The following is an 18,636-nucleotide window of genomic DNA, read 5'->3' as shown; positions in this document are numbered from 1 at the left end:
GGCTCCCCTGACTGAGAAGTAAGTCCTTCTGAAGATGCCACGGCCTATTGTGCATTTATCCTCTGTCTGTGATGTGAATCCTCCTTGAACTCATGTCATGATAACTTAATCAGCCTCTTAAACTGACCCACAACCCTTGCCTGGTTATATATAGGAATCTATTTTTACGTGGTGAAAATTATCATTTCTCACACTGGTGTATATACTTTTGAACATGTAACATCTAATAAAACTCAAGAGATGTTTTACATGTGCACAATAGCGCTATGCTGCTCCTTTCTATTCATCTCTATCCCATTTCCCTTCTTATTCCCCACAGTTTTCCTAAAGCTTTATTAATCACTATCTGAAACTTCCTGATTTCATACTGGATCCCTTAGTCTCAGCAGTCGCCACCTTTTTCCCTGAGCATGGATCATTTATGACATAGCTGTCTTGCCTCATTCCATCACTAAATGCATTTCGATTCAAATGGCCCTTTACCTCACCAGTATGAAAGCTCTCACCCTTACAACCATATGCCAGTGAATAGTTCCTCTTTTTTCTTCACTTTTTCATTAATTTCTTTAATTTTTATTCAGTTTTTTAATCATATTTTTCCCCTCAAATATTATTAATGGTCTCCATCTCATATTTTCTATTTTTAGCATTAAACTTCTTGATAGACTCTTCTACTTTATTTGTTTCCATTTAATTTACAGTCCACCATAAATTAAAGTTCAGTTCTCCTTACTTTCTAAGATACGTCTTCTCAGGGGCACCAATAACTTTTAGTCAAATAATTTAATATTTTTAGTCCTTTTCTTTCTGTGGCAGTAGGTAGCCACTCTGATTATTTTCCCTCTATGGCTTCCATATCCCCACACCCTCCTTCTTTCCTCTCTACCTCTGAATTCTCCTTCTCAGGCAACTTTACGATATTCCCTATATGAGGTCATTTCATGAATCTCAGGATTCCAGGATGGCTTCTCTTGTCCTCCCTCCCTTCATTCCCCTCTTTCTTTCTGTGTGTATACATAATCCTAGACAATATTGTCACTTCCCATGACTTCAAGTGCCATCTGTTTAGTGTATACTGCATATATTCTAATGAGAAAGGAATAAAATACAAAGTACAAAAATCAAATAGTTTTAATGCCAGATGGTAGTTATACTCATATATATGTTTTTCTCAAGATGTGACCTGACTTCAATCATTTTAACCCTAAAATGATTGTGGATTATGATTTGGTTAATTTTAATGTGCCGATTAGAATACAAAAGCTCAATTGAAGATTGCATGTTCTATGGGAGCAAAAATTGTTGTATTCCTTTGAATCCCCCATAGACTCAGGATTAGAGCTTTAGACATTGTAGGCACTCAGCAAATTTATGATACTTGTAAATAGTCACCATGACAATGTGTGACTGTGCTTGCCTCAGAAAGTCCCTCATAAAATAAAGTATAAAAGATAAAAATAGAGGCTACTCTAACCAAGTGCAATTTCCCAAAGATTAGTTTTCGAGAACCAAAGCTAAAGAAATAACTTTCAATTACACATAATAAATGTGTATTCAAATGTGACCTGTTCCTGGAAAGTTGAATAGAATAATAATATTCTTTAAGCTACTGGGCCCCAGGACCATTATAGATCCTGTATCTTGCTGGTGAGCCTCATTAAGTGGCAGGTGAAAGTGATTTTACATAATAGTGTTAATCAAAAATGAAGATGTAAAAATGTATGAGATCTTGGAGTACTTCAAATAATTTCAGAAATACTCTAGTTTTATCTCTTCATTTTATGTAAGAGAAAATTGAAGCTAGAGGGGCTAAATGAGTTCTTCAATTTTGCTTCACTAATTAGTGGCAAAGCAGGGCAAATCTGAGTTTCAAAGCTCAGAGTTTAATGTTTTTTACATTATACAATGCTGCTCATAAATATCCAAAGCTGTTGTCAGTTCTTGCAAAAAAGAAATCAGATCTGATTTCATTATTTAATTAAGTAGACCTTCTTCTTTACATTTGAATCTATTTATTTCTTCCACTTTAGACTTATAAAGTGCTGTGAAGAAAAGTGTGGCGTTTGCTTTACTCAGCATAGTGAGTAATAATTCCAGATGATATTAATGTTGGTGATTATGCTGGCTTTTTGCATTGTGTTATTTTTGTTTTTCAAATGCACTAGGTAGCTTTTTAAAATATCTACTTAAGTTATCCTTTATTTGGTCAGTAAGTATTCATTAAAATATATTTTATTTCAATGCTTATTCTGGGAGTCTCTACTAAAAAGACAAACTATCATGCAGTCTCTATTTATGAAGGTGATGTGAGCAACCTTTGAGAATTAACTGGAAGAATGTACAGAAGCACTGTGTTAATTCTAAGTTACAGTATGTACAGTCCAAATAATCACTTAAAAGCAATTTAAATATATGGGTGCTCAAATGTGTGTGTGAATATATGATACTATGTTGATAAAAAGGAAGTAGAGTGTAAAAGAGAGAGGCAGAAAAGTCATCATAGTGGCAATAACTCTTAACTGAGTCATGAATACTCATAGATATTCTTGAAGGGATGGTGATGGAAGGATAGTGGAAAAGAAGCAAGGGGTAAAGGGCTCCATGTATAGATAGCAGAGGAAGCAAATGCATGGAAATGCCAATGAAAAGAAGTTCTGTGTGGTTAGAACTTAAGAGATAGTTGGGGGAATAACAAATTAAGGCTAAAGAGATAGGGCACAGGCATAATTTGGAAACTTTTATGTGTCCATGGTAAATGTTTGAGCTTCATCCTTGACTTTCGAGTTTATAACTGTCATAAAATGAAAATATTATCGAGCACCCCTTGTATATGTAATGCCTTTATAATATTCACTGTGGTGTGAGAAAGAGAATCCCGGTCTTAGCATGAATAGAACTAAGTTCAAGTTCTTATCATTTTATTTACTATTCATGAAATCTTGTTCATTCATGTAATCTCGAAGGACCTTAGTTCTTCTATTTGTAAAATGGAAATCATAATTTATAAAGGATCAAAGAAGACAGAAGTTTAAAATTTAGTTTAAAGTGGTAGAGCATGGTCATTAATTCAGGGGTAGAAAATTTCTGGGTCAAAGAAAAGAGGAAATGTATTGATGAGTGTATTGTGCTTAAAGTTTGGTCTTCTAGGAGTGAAGACAGAGGTATGACCTATACTGTTTCAGTGAGATTCAGTCAAGAAAATGGAAGCCACTCTATATATTCTGGTTTGGATTTAGGGACCACAGGACTGTTGTTAGAGATTGTGGAGTGAACACCAGGAGAACTGCTACTGAGAGGAGAGCTGCCTTTGAAGGTCAGAGAAGTGAAAAACTAAAATTCAGCATGAAGCACATAAGTGGGTGATTTTCAAATGCTTGCTTTGAAGCCAGTCTAAAACTCAGATAATCTAGCCTGCATCCTTAAATGCAGATTTAAAACACTTCACAATGTGTGAAAGCTTCTACAAATAGTGAATCATTAAGTTCTTAAAGCACAGGGTGAAGAGAGCAAGTAACACTAACAGAAGTGGTATGGAAAAATGTTCTAAATGTTTTGTAGATATTTGAAAGCCCAAAGTCCAGATATTCTAAAAATCTTTTCAAATATGGTGAATGATATTTCACGCAATGCTTTGCACATTTTTGAAGATTTTGAAGATTAAGTATAACATGAACATTGTAATGATTCTCATTTAACAAAGTATTTTGCAATTGGGATTTTTTCATTGGATTGAAGGTTGGAGGTCATGATTTTTATGAAGGGAAATAAGTTTGCAAATAAGTTTTTTTGAGTCAGTCATTTGAAGAATGATTTTAAGTACTAATAAATGGCAAACAATTTGGGGTCTGTTGGTAGAAAGTCTCCAAGATGTCTTCCAATGATACCCACCTCTGGTATTCAGGCCCCTGTGAAATACTCAACCTCAGTCACTTGAGTACAGTCTGGACTAATGACCTGCTTGTAACCAGTGGAAGTCATCACCTGTATGGATGCCGTTTATGAAATTAGATTACCAAGGACTGTGAGTTTTTATTTTTTGCTAAGGCTCTGTCTTGCTTACTTTTTTTGTTTGTTTTTTTGCTCACCCTGGCAAGCCAGCTGCATGCTATGAGTTGCTTTATGGAAATGCTCATGAAACAAATGGCTGAGGAAGGTCTATGGCCAATAGCCAGTGAGGAATGCCGGATTTTAGTCCAAACAGTTTATGAAGAGCAGAATCCTGCCAAAGAGCCTATGAATTTAGGATATGACTGAGCCAAAGTTAGGCCTAGCAGCACATACAAGCATCCATAGAACCAAGCTTAGAAGTTGATTCTTCTTGGGTTGAGCCTTGAGATGATTGTTGGTACTGGGTATCTTGATTTTAGACATGGGAGACTCTGAGACAGAAAACTTAGTTGAGTGACACTCAGATTTCTGATCCAAAAAATATTGTTTTAAACCACTATTTTTTTGGGGGGGCACGGGTCGTTATATATAATGGATAAATTATACAGGGTCACATTTATGACTCAGACTGGTCATTTCATTCTGTGACAAAGTTATTTGACAAGTTTGCTTTCAGTACTTTCTTGTTGCTTTTAGGATACCTTTAAAATATTTACCATAGATTATAAAACTCCCCACAGGCTTATCTTTCCCTATCTTTTTGGACTTTTTTTTGCATGTTAGAAGCAATATTTATAGAACTCATAATGATACAAGGAAAAGATTTTTATTCCCTGGCCATAGACAATGTTTTGTAGAGAACTAAGTTCAAGGATGGAAATATAACCCAGGAAATTCAGAAATTTTTCATAATCTTCCAAAATACTTTCAAAGGACAAGTCTTCTGTTTTCTGCAATAAAAATTCTTTTGCTCAGAATCTTTGTATTTTGGTTGTATTTAGTAATTGTCCTCTATTATTTGATAAGCCATGCTCATTTGATAAGTTTTATATTGATATTAATGTCCCTTCTCTCTCCTCCTTAGTGCTGTGGGGCTCCTGGTATGACCATGTAAAGGGATGGTGGGATGTGAAGGACCAACAACCGCATTCTCTATCTCTTCTGTGAGGACAGGAAAGAGGTGAGGGGCAATATGATCCCCATCATGTCCTCCCATGTCCTGGGATGTAGGGACAGTGGAATGTGGACTTACCAACAGAAGAGCTGCTCCATGACACTCTTTCCAGCTAGGTTTTCTCCTCAGCTAACCACATTTTTTGTCTTCAAAATTATCTTGGCTTTTGCTCGCACTTTCCAGAGGATCCTTCTTCCTCAGGAAATAGCTTGTGCCTTCTAGCCAGGTCACCTTGTTGAATCCTGATACATATGAGCCACGTTTCTTTACCTGCAAATGCCCTTTCTTCTCATGCCACCCCACCACCTTGCTATATTCCTACCTGGTATGAACTGAGTTGTGTTCCTCCCACCATCAATTCATAGAATGAAGCTTTAAGGCCCTGCTATAGATGTATTTGTATGTAGGCCTTTCAGAAGTAGTGAAGGTTAAATGAAGTCCTAAGTCTGGTACACTGATCTAATAGGACTGGTAGTCTTGTAATAGGTGGAGGATCTCCCTGGATCCCCCTCTCTGCATGTATATACACCAAAGAAAGGCCTTGTGAGGACACAGTGAGTTCTGAATCCTGCCAGAACTTGGATCTTGAACTTTTTTTAAAATATGTTTTTTTAGTTGTAGACAGATACAATATCTTTTACACTCACAAAATAAAGTATTCTTTAAACTACTAAAATAGAGTAGCCCACTTGGTTATTCTCACATTTTCCACTATTACATTTACCCATTGTTTTTCAGTAAACTGAAAATTCACTGAGAATAGTGAGTTCTGTCTTCTTCATTGGTATGCTTTATCCGACACAAAGTGCATGCTCAATATATACATGCTGAAGGAAATAATAAGATTAGTTTGAAATTAGATAGACTAAATATTAATTGATGCTTGCACGCATGAAGTACAATAATAATCAGAAGAAAAATCTAGCAACATACCTGATATTTGCTACTAGACATAATATTAGCTTGGCCATGTCCAAAAGTCTTAGGAATCACTTGATTTTAGAAACTAAACAATCTTCAAATAAAACCTAGCTGAGTGGGAAAATGATTAGAATCACTTTCCTCATGTTTTGTCACATGAAATGTTCCACAATTAAAGGGACCCAAGGTTGAAGGAATTCTGGAAATGTTGTCATTGTATTATTATTCTTCACTTCAAAACCACATGCACAAATCTTAGCTTTTTTCTCTGATTTTTTTTCCTTTCCTTACTAACCTGCATATTAAAATGTTTCTCAGTTGTGATGTACATAGAATAATTGAAAGAATAAAAAAATTACACCTAAAGAATAGAGCATATACATAAGAAAAGCCAGTCCACATAGTGTAGAATATCTATGGTATAAAAGGAGGAGTTTTTGAAGTTTGGTTTCCATGCAGCAGAAGCAGTGGAAAAATGAGTGGAAGTTGTGTGGCAGACAGTAGATTCTGACTAACAAGAAGGAAATCTGTGGTATTTAGACCTGGAGATGGGAGATAGAATTGGAATCTGGAGATAACATTAACTGTCTATGAATGTCCCCATTATTGGAGATATTCAAACATAGACTATATGACTAGGTTATTTTATTTAGAGCTTCAAATTATTTGAGTTCTAAGTATAGTTTCCCACTTTTCTTTAATAAATGTTGCCTCTGTCCAAATCAGTGATCATCTCACTATACTCTTTCCAAGTTGAGTAAAATTTTTAAAGTTCCCCCCAGATTTTCTTGGCAAAATATGGTATTTATAATGGACAGAACAATGGATCCTCAAAGATGATCTTGTCCTAGTTCTTGGAACCTGTCAGTATATTAGTATATATGGCAGAGTTTCTTAGTCAGCCAACCTTAAAATACAGAGAGCATCCTGCGTTATCTGGGTAGGCCAGATAATGTAATTAAAAAGGTCCTTCAAAGTGGAAAAAGAGGGTAAAAGAGATCAGGGCCAGAGAAAGGGACGTGGTGACAGTAGCAGGGTTAGAAGGAATCAATATTGCTATTGTACAGACAAAGACCAAGGGTGCAGGAGTGTGAGTAGCCCCCAAAGAAGCTAAAGTGACAAAGAAGTAGACTGACCTGGGCAACCTCCAGAAAGGAAAGCAGCCTGTCAATATCTTGTCTTAAGTCAGAAAGAGATGTCAGAATTTTGACCAATGGTACTGTAAAAAAAAAAAAAGTGTTGTTTTAAGATATTAAATTTATGGCAATTGATTATAGAAGCCTTAGAAACCTCTTACATATCTCAGTGTAATTTAAATGTCTATAGTTAATAGTGGTATTAACTATAGACATTTAAATTATTTTTTGGTGATTTATACTATGAGAATTTTCACTTAATTCACCTGGTCTATTTATTCCTCTTGAGATGTTTTTCTTTGCTATAATATTAATTTGCATTGATTTGAGATGACACACCTAAAATGCTAGTCTTTGATCCTATCTGCTCAATTCTTTTTTCTACAGTGCTTTATTTGCCTATGAATTTTCTTTCATCCATATGGAATTTGATGGTAACAGCTTAAAAATATTTTTTGTTTTCTTTTTGATTATTATCATTTCTACTTCTTATCTATCAACTCATTACTTGTCTTGATATAAGTGTTCACTCAAATTTTCTTTTCTTTTTATTTTTTCACATTCAATCCTTTTAGAATTTATATTACAGCCTCCTTTTCAAGGCTAAAAACACTCACCATACTATTTCTTACATTTAGAGACCACAATGATCTACACTGAGAAAATCTTCTTAAAGTTCTTTGGAATCCTGAAATCAAATACATTTTCCAAGTGATTTCACTACAGTGACCCATTTACTCAACTACTGACTTCTTAAGCTGATCCAAATTCTAGCCCTTAAAGTACTCTTTGTCCAAATGCTGAGCACAGATGTGCAGGAAAGAAAACATACAGTTCTTAAAATAAATGTTTTATGGTGTTAGCAGTCATTCCACTTAGGAGAAGTGTGATTATTTTCTCTCTTCTTAAATTTCAGTCAAATGCTTCTGTAAAGTGTTATTTCCTTCATCTCTATGAGGAAAGCTATAAAGAATATACTTTACAAGTAATTAATTCTAAAGACTACATATAGAATCAGAGATAATGAAGAAATACCAATTGACTATTATCACTGCATAATGTATAGCAAGAATCTGACCTTGCTAAAAAAACTGAGGTGATACTTTATAAAATGAGCTGTGTGTACAGTTCTGGTGCCAGAATAGTTCTATTAATCATTCTTTCTACAAGTTTCCAAGAAATAGCAACCATCATTTCATATGGCAATCAGATGACAACAAAGTATGCTTTTGGAAATGCATTTATTCAAAATTATACTGACTAGTATAAGCAAAGTTTTAAATAGTGCCCCTACTTTTCATAATGAAGTTTTATTTGTGAAGATAAATGAACTTACTAACCAAAAGTCAGCATGTGCTTTGAGTTGTCTTCTGAATCCTGTGGCCTGCAGTTTCATAGACTTTTTCTGGCCTACTTCTCCCAAAAGACACAGCATGTAACATTTTGTATCTTGACTGCAAGGAGCTCAACTCATAGACATCAACATTTTGAGTCTGAAAATTTTTTTCAGGAATTCAGTTTAGGATTCATTTTTCTCTCCTTTGATTAAATAACTGAAAAACATCTTTGTTTTTTAGTGTATTTGTACAATAATAGCTAAGAATATGTTCCCAAAGTGAAATATTTATACTAGGTAGGATCTTATAAAATTGTCATTTTCATAAGCAATTTCATTGTTTAACCCAATTAATAAGATTAGTGACTTAAGAGTGAACTTAAAGTTCTCATAGGGAAAGAAGATATTTGGAAATTTCTTGAATGAGCTGTCTCTTTGTTTTCTTGTTGTGATACAACATTCTAGCTTAAGTAATGCATGGCGCTTGCCTGACTTAACTTTCTTATTATCAGAATCCTGTTTTTGCAAAAGCCAGTAAATTATCTGGCTAGAAAACTTGGTTTTCTGAGAGTATTTGTAGCTGGTGATAGCTATATTGTATAGTTCTTGATTTCAGCAAAATCTAATGTGTGGGTTTCAGGAACAGAGTTTTACTGATAAAAGAAAAGTACTTGCCTGGTAGATATTCATTTTGTGAGTGTGAAGAGAAGCACCGTATGTTAAGAATTGTGGAACAGGAAGCTAAATAGAACTTGGTCTTTAACTTATTTGACAGCAACACCTTGAGTTGTCTACCTATATATTTCACATTGAGTGATGCAAATATACCCATTGGGTCAAGAAATGGTTAATTGAGCTCTATTTTGTATAGCTAAACTGATATTACTGATTTATTGCTAAGACATTGAATCTATAACTTTAATGAACATTAGAATTCCCCAGAGACTACTCTGTAAATTATGTTTCTTCTTCTCTTACAGTCTTCATTTGTGGTTATGGACTTTCTGTTGTGGAATGCTTTATTCATCCTTTTTTGCAACTACCCTACAAAAGGTGTTGCTCTGTGGTTACGTAAAACATTTGTAGCTGCTAAGAACCTAACTTTAATCACCTACAAGAATTGTACTCTTTTCCTCCCCACCTCATATTTTATGATTTTGATGTCAAAATTTATATATTTTTATAATTTATATTCCTCAACAATTTGCTGTTATTATAGTTGTTTTTCATAGTTTTGTCTTTGAACCTTCATGTCAGAGGTATAATTGCTTTACACAACACCATTACAGTGCTAGAGTATTCTGACTATGCACTACTTATACCACAGAGTTTTGCCCTTTTCTCTGGTTTGTTATTAATTAGTAGTCTTTCCTTCCAGCTTAAAGAATGTCTTTTAGAAATTCCTGTAAGTCAGGCTTTGTCTGCCAGTCTTTATTTTCCCCTGATTTCTAAAGGACAACTTTGTTAGCAAACTATCCTTGTTTGGCAGATTTTTCTCTTCTGCCCTTTTATTAGGTCATCCCATTCTTTCCTAAAGTGCAGAGTTCCTAATGAGATGTCTACGTATAGCCACATGGGGACTTCCTTCTTTGTGATAAGCTTCTTATCTCTTGCCACCCTCAAAATTCTTTTATTGTCTTTGATTTTTGATTGATTATGATGTTGGATTGATTTTTATTGGACACCTATGAGCTTTCTGTACCTGAATGTTGATATCTTTTTCCCATGTTGGTAAAAGTTTGATATTATTTTCTTAAATATTCTTTCTGACTCCTCTTCTCTCTCTCTTCTCCTTATTAGATGTCTGTTTTGTGGATATTCTGTCTCTTGACTGTGTCCCATAATGCTTGAAAGCTTTCTTCACTCTTTTGCTCTTCTGACTGGATAATCGCACAAAAACCGCAAACATTCAAAGCAATCTTAAGAACAGATCTGAAGAAATTATACTCCATGATTTTAAAATGATATTATAAAGCTATCGTAATCAAGCAGTATGATATTGGCACAAAAACCAATGGAACAGGATAGGAAGCCCAGAAGTAAATCTACACATTTATAAGCAACTGATTTTTTTTTTTAATGCCAAGAACACAACAGTAAGAAAAAGACAGTTTCTTCAATAAATGGTGTTGGTAAAACTTGACAAGCACATACATCAGAATGAAATTAGACTCTTATTTCACAGCGTATATAAAAAAAATCAATTCAAAATGTATTAAAGACAGAAATATAAAACCTGAAAGTGTAGAATTACCAGAAAAAAATGTAGGGTAAAAGCTCCTTGACACTGACCCAAGCAGTGATTTTTTTTTTAAATATAACACCAAAGCACAGGTAATACAGACAAAAATAAATAGGTAAGATTGTATCACACTAAAGCACTTTGGCACAGTGGAGAGCATTACATCAATGATATGAAAAAGTAGTGGATAGAATGAGAGAAAATATTTGCAAAGCATGTGTCAGATAAGGGGTTATATGTAAAATATATACAGAACTTACCCAACTGAAAGCAAAGAGAAAACAAAAAATAAATAAAAAACAAAGCACATAATGTGTGTGTATGTATATATATATAAAGATTACTATTGCCATTATGGAAAGCAGTATAGGTGTCCCTCAGTAAACAAAGAACTAACACATGATGCAGCTGTCTCACTTCTGGGTATGTATCCAAAGGAATTACGCTAAATGAAATAAGCCAGGCACAGAAAACATAAATACCACATGATCTGATTTATATGTGGAATCTTGAAAGTCAAACTGTGGAAGTCAAGAGTACAATGGTGGATACCAGAGGCTGGGGTGGGAGAGGACAGAGGGAGATGTTGCTTAAAGGTCACAAAGTTTTAGTTAGACAAGAATAGTTTGTATATTGCACAGCAAGGTGGTGATAGTTAATAATAATGTATATTTCAGAATTTCTAAGAGTACATTTCTGTCTTATCACCGAAAAAATGAAAAGTAAAGCAAGATGATGAATATGTTAAGTATTCATTTCACATCAGACCCCCATATCAGAACATCATATCATACCCCACAAATACATAGTTGTCAAAATAATATTAATAATTATATTGAAAAAATCAACTGAACGGTTTATAAATGCACAAATTGCTAGACTCTGCTTCTAGAGTTTCTAATCCAGGATATTTGGAGTAGGACTCTGAAAGTTTGCATTTCTAACAGGTATCCAGGTGACGCCAATGCTGTTGGTCCAAGCACCACATTTACAAGATTTAGCATGTTAGAAGACATGAAAATGTATATAAGGTAATGTGAAAATCATTAATTGAGTCAAGTACTAAGTTATGGAACCAAGACTTTCTAAAGAAATTAGAGGTGTCAATGGAGAAAGAATTTTAGCTGAAGCACTTGCCACTTATTGTGTAAAGGGCAATAAATGGTGAGGGGTAGATGCCATTCTTTGGAAAGAAATTAATTGCCAATAGCATGGGAATAGAAAAAAAACCCCAGCATTTTCTGGAAAGTATGGACATGCTGATCTAAAAGAGGGGTGTTAGGTTGATTGGAGAATGCTTATAAAACAGGGGTCAGAACATATGCCATGTCAAGGAGTTTAGGTAATATTCTGTACTTAGTGAAAGAACCATTCAGAATTCTAAGAGGAAGGATGTGTATGGTGTGTATGATAGAAAATGGTGGTTGTAGCAGGGTGGAGGAGGGGATGGAAGAGAATGGACACAGGAGTAGGTGACTGGTGAAGTGCCAATGCATTTGCTCAGCTTGTGCTGATTTTTCTGTTGCATGGTTTCTTGGTGAGAAGAGACGAATGCTAAGATTGTCAAGGATGATGGAATTTGTGGAGCAGCTCTTAGTAAAATACCACCTTCCTCTCTCACAGCAACTGTCTGTCAAATCAGGGATAGCTTCTTAATGGTTTCCTTCCTTTAGCACTTGAAGTAAAGGTGGGGGATGAATTTATTTAATTATGAAAAGAAGATATGGCAATGCTATAAGTCAGAACATTTCTCTAAGAGTTTTAAGCCCAAATAAAACATGCATACTCTGCTATGGCTTGATTGTTTCTCCGAGAAAGCCTATGTTAGAAACAATCCCCAGTGCAACAGTGTTGGGAGGTGGGACCTACTGAAGGTGTTTATGTGTTTAGGGTTGCTGTCTTATGAGTGGATTAATGCCAATTATAAATGGGTTTGAGGCTGGGAGTTCTGTGTCTTGTTTTCTTTTGCCTTCGCTTTGCATCCTTATCAAGAGCAAGAAGGCTCTTCCCAGATGCCAGACCCTCAATCTTTTAGCCTTCAGAAATATGAGCCAATAAACTTCTGTTCAATATAAATTACTCTACTATTTTGTTATAGTAATACAAAGTGCACTCAGACATTATGTGAACATAAGCATTAATATAGCCTTGATTGCCTTTTCAACAGAGATGAGTTTGGAGATGATAGGGCAGTGGGAAGTTTCTTTCTACAGAGGTTAACAACTGCTCTCCCTACATCATTATATTCAAAAGATTTACAAATGGAGCCTTAACAAGTGTGTTCCACATATGTTTTAAAAAATCTAAGTATAAATTAAAAAAAATCCACCCAGGTCTATATAATGTTTACAGTTCTTGTAATCAGTGAAACCAAGTGGCAAACAGGACAATTGAAGCCTTGGAAAAAATACTAAGATATCAGGAATTATAAATTTAGCGAGGATCTTTGTTTTGGTTGAAATGTGGAGAGATAATGGTAAAGAGAGGCCAGGAGGCTGGCTTTCCAGGTTAAAGTTACTGGCATGTGTATAACATGGTAATGATACCCCAGCAGGTTCATTTTTCTGATTTAGGAACTCTTTTTTTTCCTCCTGTTAATTTATGTATACAGAATAGTTCCATGGAGTCAAAAACAAACAACAGACAAACAAAAATCACCAAAAACAAACCTTGAAAGGTAAGGGCATATAAATGCAACCCATCTTTTAAATTTATAAGGATTGTGTGTGGCCACTGTGGGAGACCGGTGCATTCCCAGGGACTGTCACTGTTCTGTTATCTCATGAGTTACCTGTTACTCTGTTATCTATTTCTTCTGTCAAGATACTAGTGCAAACAGACAATGACGCTGAAGTACACTCCATGAGTAAAGGATCATGTGCAGTTTTGTAGCATTTTTAATCTGGACTGGCTTAGGATGTTCTTCCTAGGCTTTCCAATACATTGCCTGGAACATCAAGGCCTCTTAGACCCTGCTCTTTTGCATAGCCCTAGAGAAGCACTGATAAAAACAGTCATCTCTGAGTCTGTTTCCCCATTTTAGGTAAACTATCATTTTTTGGTTCTGAAAATATTTTTCTGGACAAATAAGATTTAATAGTAGTTTAATTATAGATATTTGTTACCATTAAAAGAAATATTGACTATATTTAAGACCCAAGACTTATTAGATAAAAATAATTTCTTTGTATGAAATTTTATTTTTTAAAAAATGCCATTTATTGTCTTTTCCTTTCTTTTACAATGAAAACCTAAGTTTGAAACAGAAACACAGTGTTATGGTTTGGATGTGAGGTGTCCTCTAATAAGCTTATGTGAGACAATGCAGGAATGTTCAGAGGTGAAATAATCAGACAACGAGAGCTGTAATCTAATTAGTCCATCCGAATGAAAAGAACTAACTAGCTGTTTCTTGTAAGCAAGTGGGGCATGGCTAGAAGAAGTAAGACACAGGGGGCCTGGCCTGCCTTTGGGGTTTATATTTTGTACTTGGTGCCTGAATATCTCTCTGTTTCCTGGTTGTCATTGTCTGAGCAACTTTCCACTATCAGTCCTTTTTCCATGATGCTCTCTGCCTCACCTTGGGCACAGAGTGATAGACTAGGCCCACCAGGAACTGAACCTCTGAAACAGTGCGCTAAGACATTTCCTTCTCTAAGTTGTTCTTGTCAGATATTTTTATCACAGCAATGAGAAGCTAACACAAGAAAACAAAAAACTAAAAATAAATAATTAAATGACGATTAAAACTTAAATAAATAGCAATTGCAAATCTTCTCACATTGTTTTTCTTACAAAAATGTTTAGATGTTAAGTATACAATTTTATGCACTGATTTTATATTATGATTAGTACATTTTTTCAATGGCAATAAACATTATTCTATAATTGCATTTAATTGATACATTTTATTATACTATATGGAGATATCAGAATTTGCTAGATCCTAATGATGGATTATCTAAATTCTTCCCAAATTTTCAACATTATAGATAATGCTATCAAAAAGTTCTCTTTAAAATATTATTGTCTTTGATTCTTTCTTTAGCATCCATTTCTAGGAGAATTTTTCTTATGTATTGCCACACAGGGCCTATAGCTTTCTCATGTGATCAGTAATCTATATTATACTAATTATTATGCGCTCAGAATCTGGTTATATTTTGAGTTTGCAGTCTTCAATTCCCTGTTTATATATAGTATAGACCATTTAAAGTAAGAAACTCATGAGTTTCTCTATTTAAAATTCTTCAGAGTGGGGCTGGGGCTGTGACTCAGTGGTAGAGTGCTCACCTGCCACATGTGAAACATTGAGTTTGATCCTCTGTACCACATAAAAATAAAATAAAGGTATTGTTTTCATCTACAACTAAAAATATCTGTATATTTAAAAAAATCTTCAGAGTGTTATTTTTGTTGCCTTTTCAATGAGTCCCAATTTAAGAATACTGAGCTATACATATACTTATGTATGTTTACATATATATATATATTTATATATGTATACACAGTAGTATATTACACAATAATATATTAACATATTGTATATATATAAGTGTATATAAAATATATAGTATACATACAAATATATTTATACATATACATGTGTTATATATGACATATATGGCCAAGAAAGTCAACTATATGTAGATATATAGAATGAAATATATGCATGTTGCAATAGTTTCTGTACTGGCTCAAAATTCAATTTTATATGTCCAAATTGAGGACTGTATTTGAAAAAAGTGATAAAACTTATATTATTTCACTTTGGCAATGCAAATCTAGTTTGTTTGGACCATAAATGAATTATGGGAAATAACCTGTATTGCAAACTCAATTTTAATTCCACTTTTCTGTTTGTCATTTAAAAGTTTCCGAAGGCTTCAAAAAAGTAGATTTGGGCTGGGATTGTGGCTCAGTGGTAGAGCGATCGCCTAGCACGCGCGGGACCTGGGTTTGATCCTCAGCACCACATAAAAATAAAGACATTGTGTTGTGTCCATCTAAAAAAAAAAAAAAGATTCTCTCTCTCTCTCTTCTCTCTCTCTCACTTAAAAAAAAAGGTGGAAGATGCTACTAGACCAAGGGGTGTGTGTATGTGTATGTGTGTGTGCGTACATGCATGCTCATCTGTGTCTGTTACTGCAACATATATTTCATAATACTTGTATCAGGAGATAGGCATTTCTAACTTTACCATCAAGACAAAATATGGCAGGAAAAAAAATTAGAAGTCTATTCTCTTTAGGTACTATAATAATTGTCTAGTTTATTACTTATGTTCTAATCAGAAAAAAAACATTGTTTTGCACTAATTATTAGAAATATAATGAGCCACATGTGGTGCATACTTGTAATCCTAGTGGTTCAGGAAGCTAAGGCAAAAGGTTCTTGAATTCCAAGCTAGCCTTAGCAACTTAGCAAGGCTCTAAGCAACTCAGTAAGACCCTGTCTCAAAATAACAAAGAGAAAAAAGCTGGGGATGTGGCCAGAGGTTAAGCACTCCTGGATTCAATCCTCAGTATCAAAAATGGAAGGAAGGAAGGAAGGAAGGAAGGAAGGAAGGAAGGAAGGAAGGAAGGAAGGAAGGAAGGGGAGGGAGGAAAGAAGGAAGAAAGGAAGAACTTGATTTACTTTTAAAATAAGGTTTTTGACCTGGGGTCAATAATCCTGATATGGGTTAGATATTAGAAATCCCCCAAAATCTCAAGTGTAAGACATTGTAAGTAGGTTTAGAGGTGAAATGATTGGGTTATGAGATTCTTAACCCAGTCAGTGAATTAATACCCTAAAATGGTAGATATTTGGTGAGCTGTGCTTAGTCTCTCTCTGCTTTCTGATCATATCCTAAGATGCTTTCCTCTACTATACCCTTCCATCATAATGTTCTGCCTCACGAGCCCAAAGGAGTAGAGTTAGCTGTTTCTGGACTGAGACCTCTGAACTCATGAGGCCCCAAATAAACTTTTCCTCCTTAAAATTGTTTTTGTCAGGACTTTTGATCACAGCAGGGAAAAAGTTAAAACAGAAACTTTGGAGTATAGAAATGAGCCACACCCTATGTTTGAATACACCCAAATTATCCTGTCTGAATATTATAATTATGTGCATTTGTGCATTATTTTTCTTTTGGTGAGAGATTGTAGTTTTTTGTCTTTGTTTTAGGTACTGCTGATTGATCCCAGGGTTTTGTACATACTAGACAAGGACTACTACTGAGCTATGGCCCCAGCCCTTTTTATATTTTATTTCGAGTCAGGGTCTCACTGAGTTGCTGAGGCTGGCCTCAAACTTGATGTCCTTCTGACTCAGTTATCTGAGTAGCTGGGATTACAGGCATGTGCCACCATTCCCAGCAAGACTGTACAGTTTTAAAATCACATTAAGTGATCTTTGACACTCAGAAGAGTTAATAATCTTAGTTATGAGATATTAGCTGTATATCAGAAACTATAGTCTAGTATAAGTAAAGGATCCAAGGATTTTAGGATATTAAATAATGTGTTGTTTTTCAAATGAATTTTCCTGTTATAGAACAATTTACTTGGGTAGCCAAAACAGACTACATTAGTCACATAAAGATGTTTGTTTCTAAAGAGGGAAAATATTGAAGGAAATCTTAATCATAGCAATGGTTTGGTTGTTAGAGTCAATGTTAATTTAGATAATTACTGATGGTCAAACCTTGAATCAACTTGTTATTTATGTATTTTTTCCAGTAAATGAGGGAATTGCAATGAAAAGAAATCAAGTGCATCAGAATAATTATCATTTGTTTGGTTAAATAGCTTATACTGAGTCTTATCCATTTGAACCTGCAATATACAAGATAATTTATCTAGGATTCAAGGACATAAGGAGACAAGTAGGAGATAGCCCAAATTTTCCCAAATCTTACAACCTAGAATGAAAATAGTTTATAAGAACAAATAAAATCTAAGGCAATGTACTTTCTGATACGAATGACTCAAAAAGCAGGATTATATCATGTCAAAAAAAAAGAAAGAAAGAAAAAAAAAAGGGTAGATAGACCCAGATGCTAATCCACACCTGCAACCAGGAAAATTTCTAATTTCAGTAGAAGTTTGATGACAGGCTGTGTTTTATAAAATAGGTTTTATTATTATTCAGGTGTCGTAAGACCAACAGATGAGGAGATGACTTCCATTGAAAAGACAGATTGTTATTCACAGTTACCAAGGGATGGATGCACCATGCCATTCTGGGCTACATAAGGAAGTCACTAGAGTTAGAGAAAGTAAAATGAAAATGTGAAGAAGAGCCTTAATTATAAAATGGAGGTGGCAGGGTAAGTGGGATAAGCAAGTTTAGGATTAGCTAGTGTGAATAATTTCAAATGGCTCCAGGGAGAATGTGCTATACCCAGTTGCCTGGAATAATTTGGGCAAGTGGATGGTGTATAAGAGCATACAGAGGAGATTGGGGGTCGGGTGGGGAGGTGTGAGCTCTAGATGGATTTGTCGGCATAAGAATGGTACATTCTTAGACATGTTGTATGATATTTTCAGGATCTGCAAGTCTGAAAGGGGCAGTCACTTCAAGATCAGCAAGTGTCTAGATATCAGAAAATATGGGTTATTAGAGGCATATTTTATACAAGTTACTAGCAGACATATGGCATTTTAGTCAATTTTACATTGCTGTGACCAATATACCCGACAAAACAATTTAAGAGGGGGAAAGGTTTATTTTGCTCATGGTTTCAGAGGTTCATCCCATGATTGACTGATACCATAGGTCTAGGCCCCAGGTGAGGCAGAAGATCATGGTGGCAGAGTCAGGCAGAGGAAAGTTACTCAGTTCATAGCAACCAGGAATCAGAGAGGGAGAGGGAGAAAGAGAGGAGAGCATGCACTCTACTGGTAAGTGACAAAGTATATACCCCAAAGGCAGGGTATATACCTCTCAGTGACCT

Source organism: Marmota monax, unplaced genomic scaffold (genome assembly GCF_021218885.2).
Source record: "Marmota monax isolate L192 unplaced genomic scaffold, Marmota_monax_Labrador192_F-V1.1 WCK01_AAM20220418_F8-fsc00001, whole genome shotgun sequence".
In the NCBI taxonomy this organism is placed as follows: Eukaryota; Metazoa; Chordata; class Mammalia; order Rodentia; family Sciuridae; genus Marmota; species Marmota monax.
Note: the sequence above shows the minus strand (reverse complement) of the source record.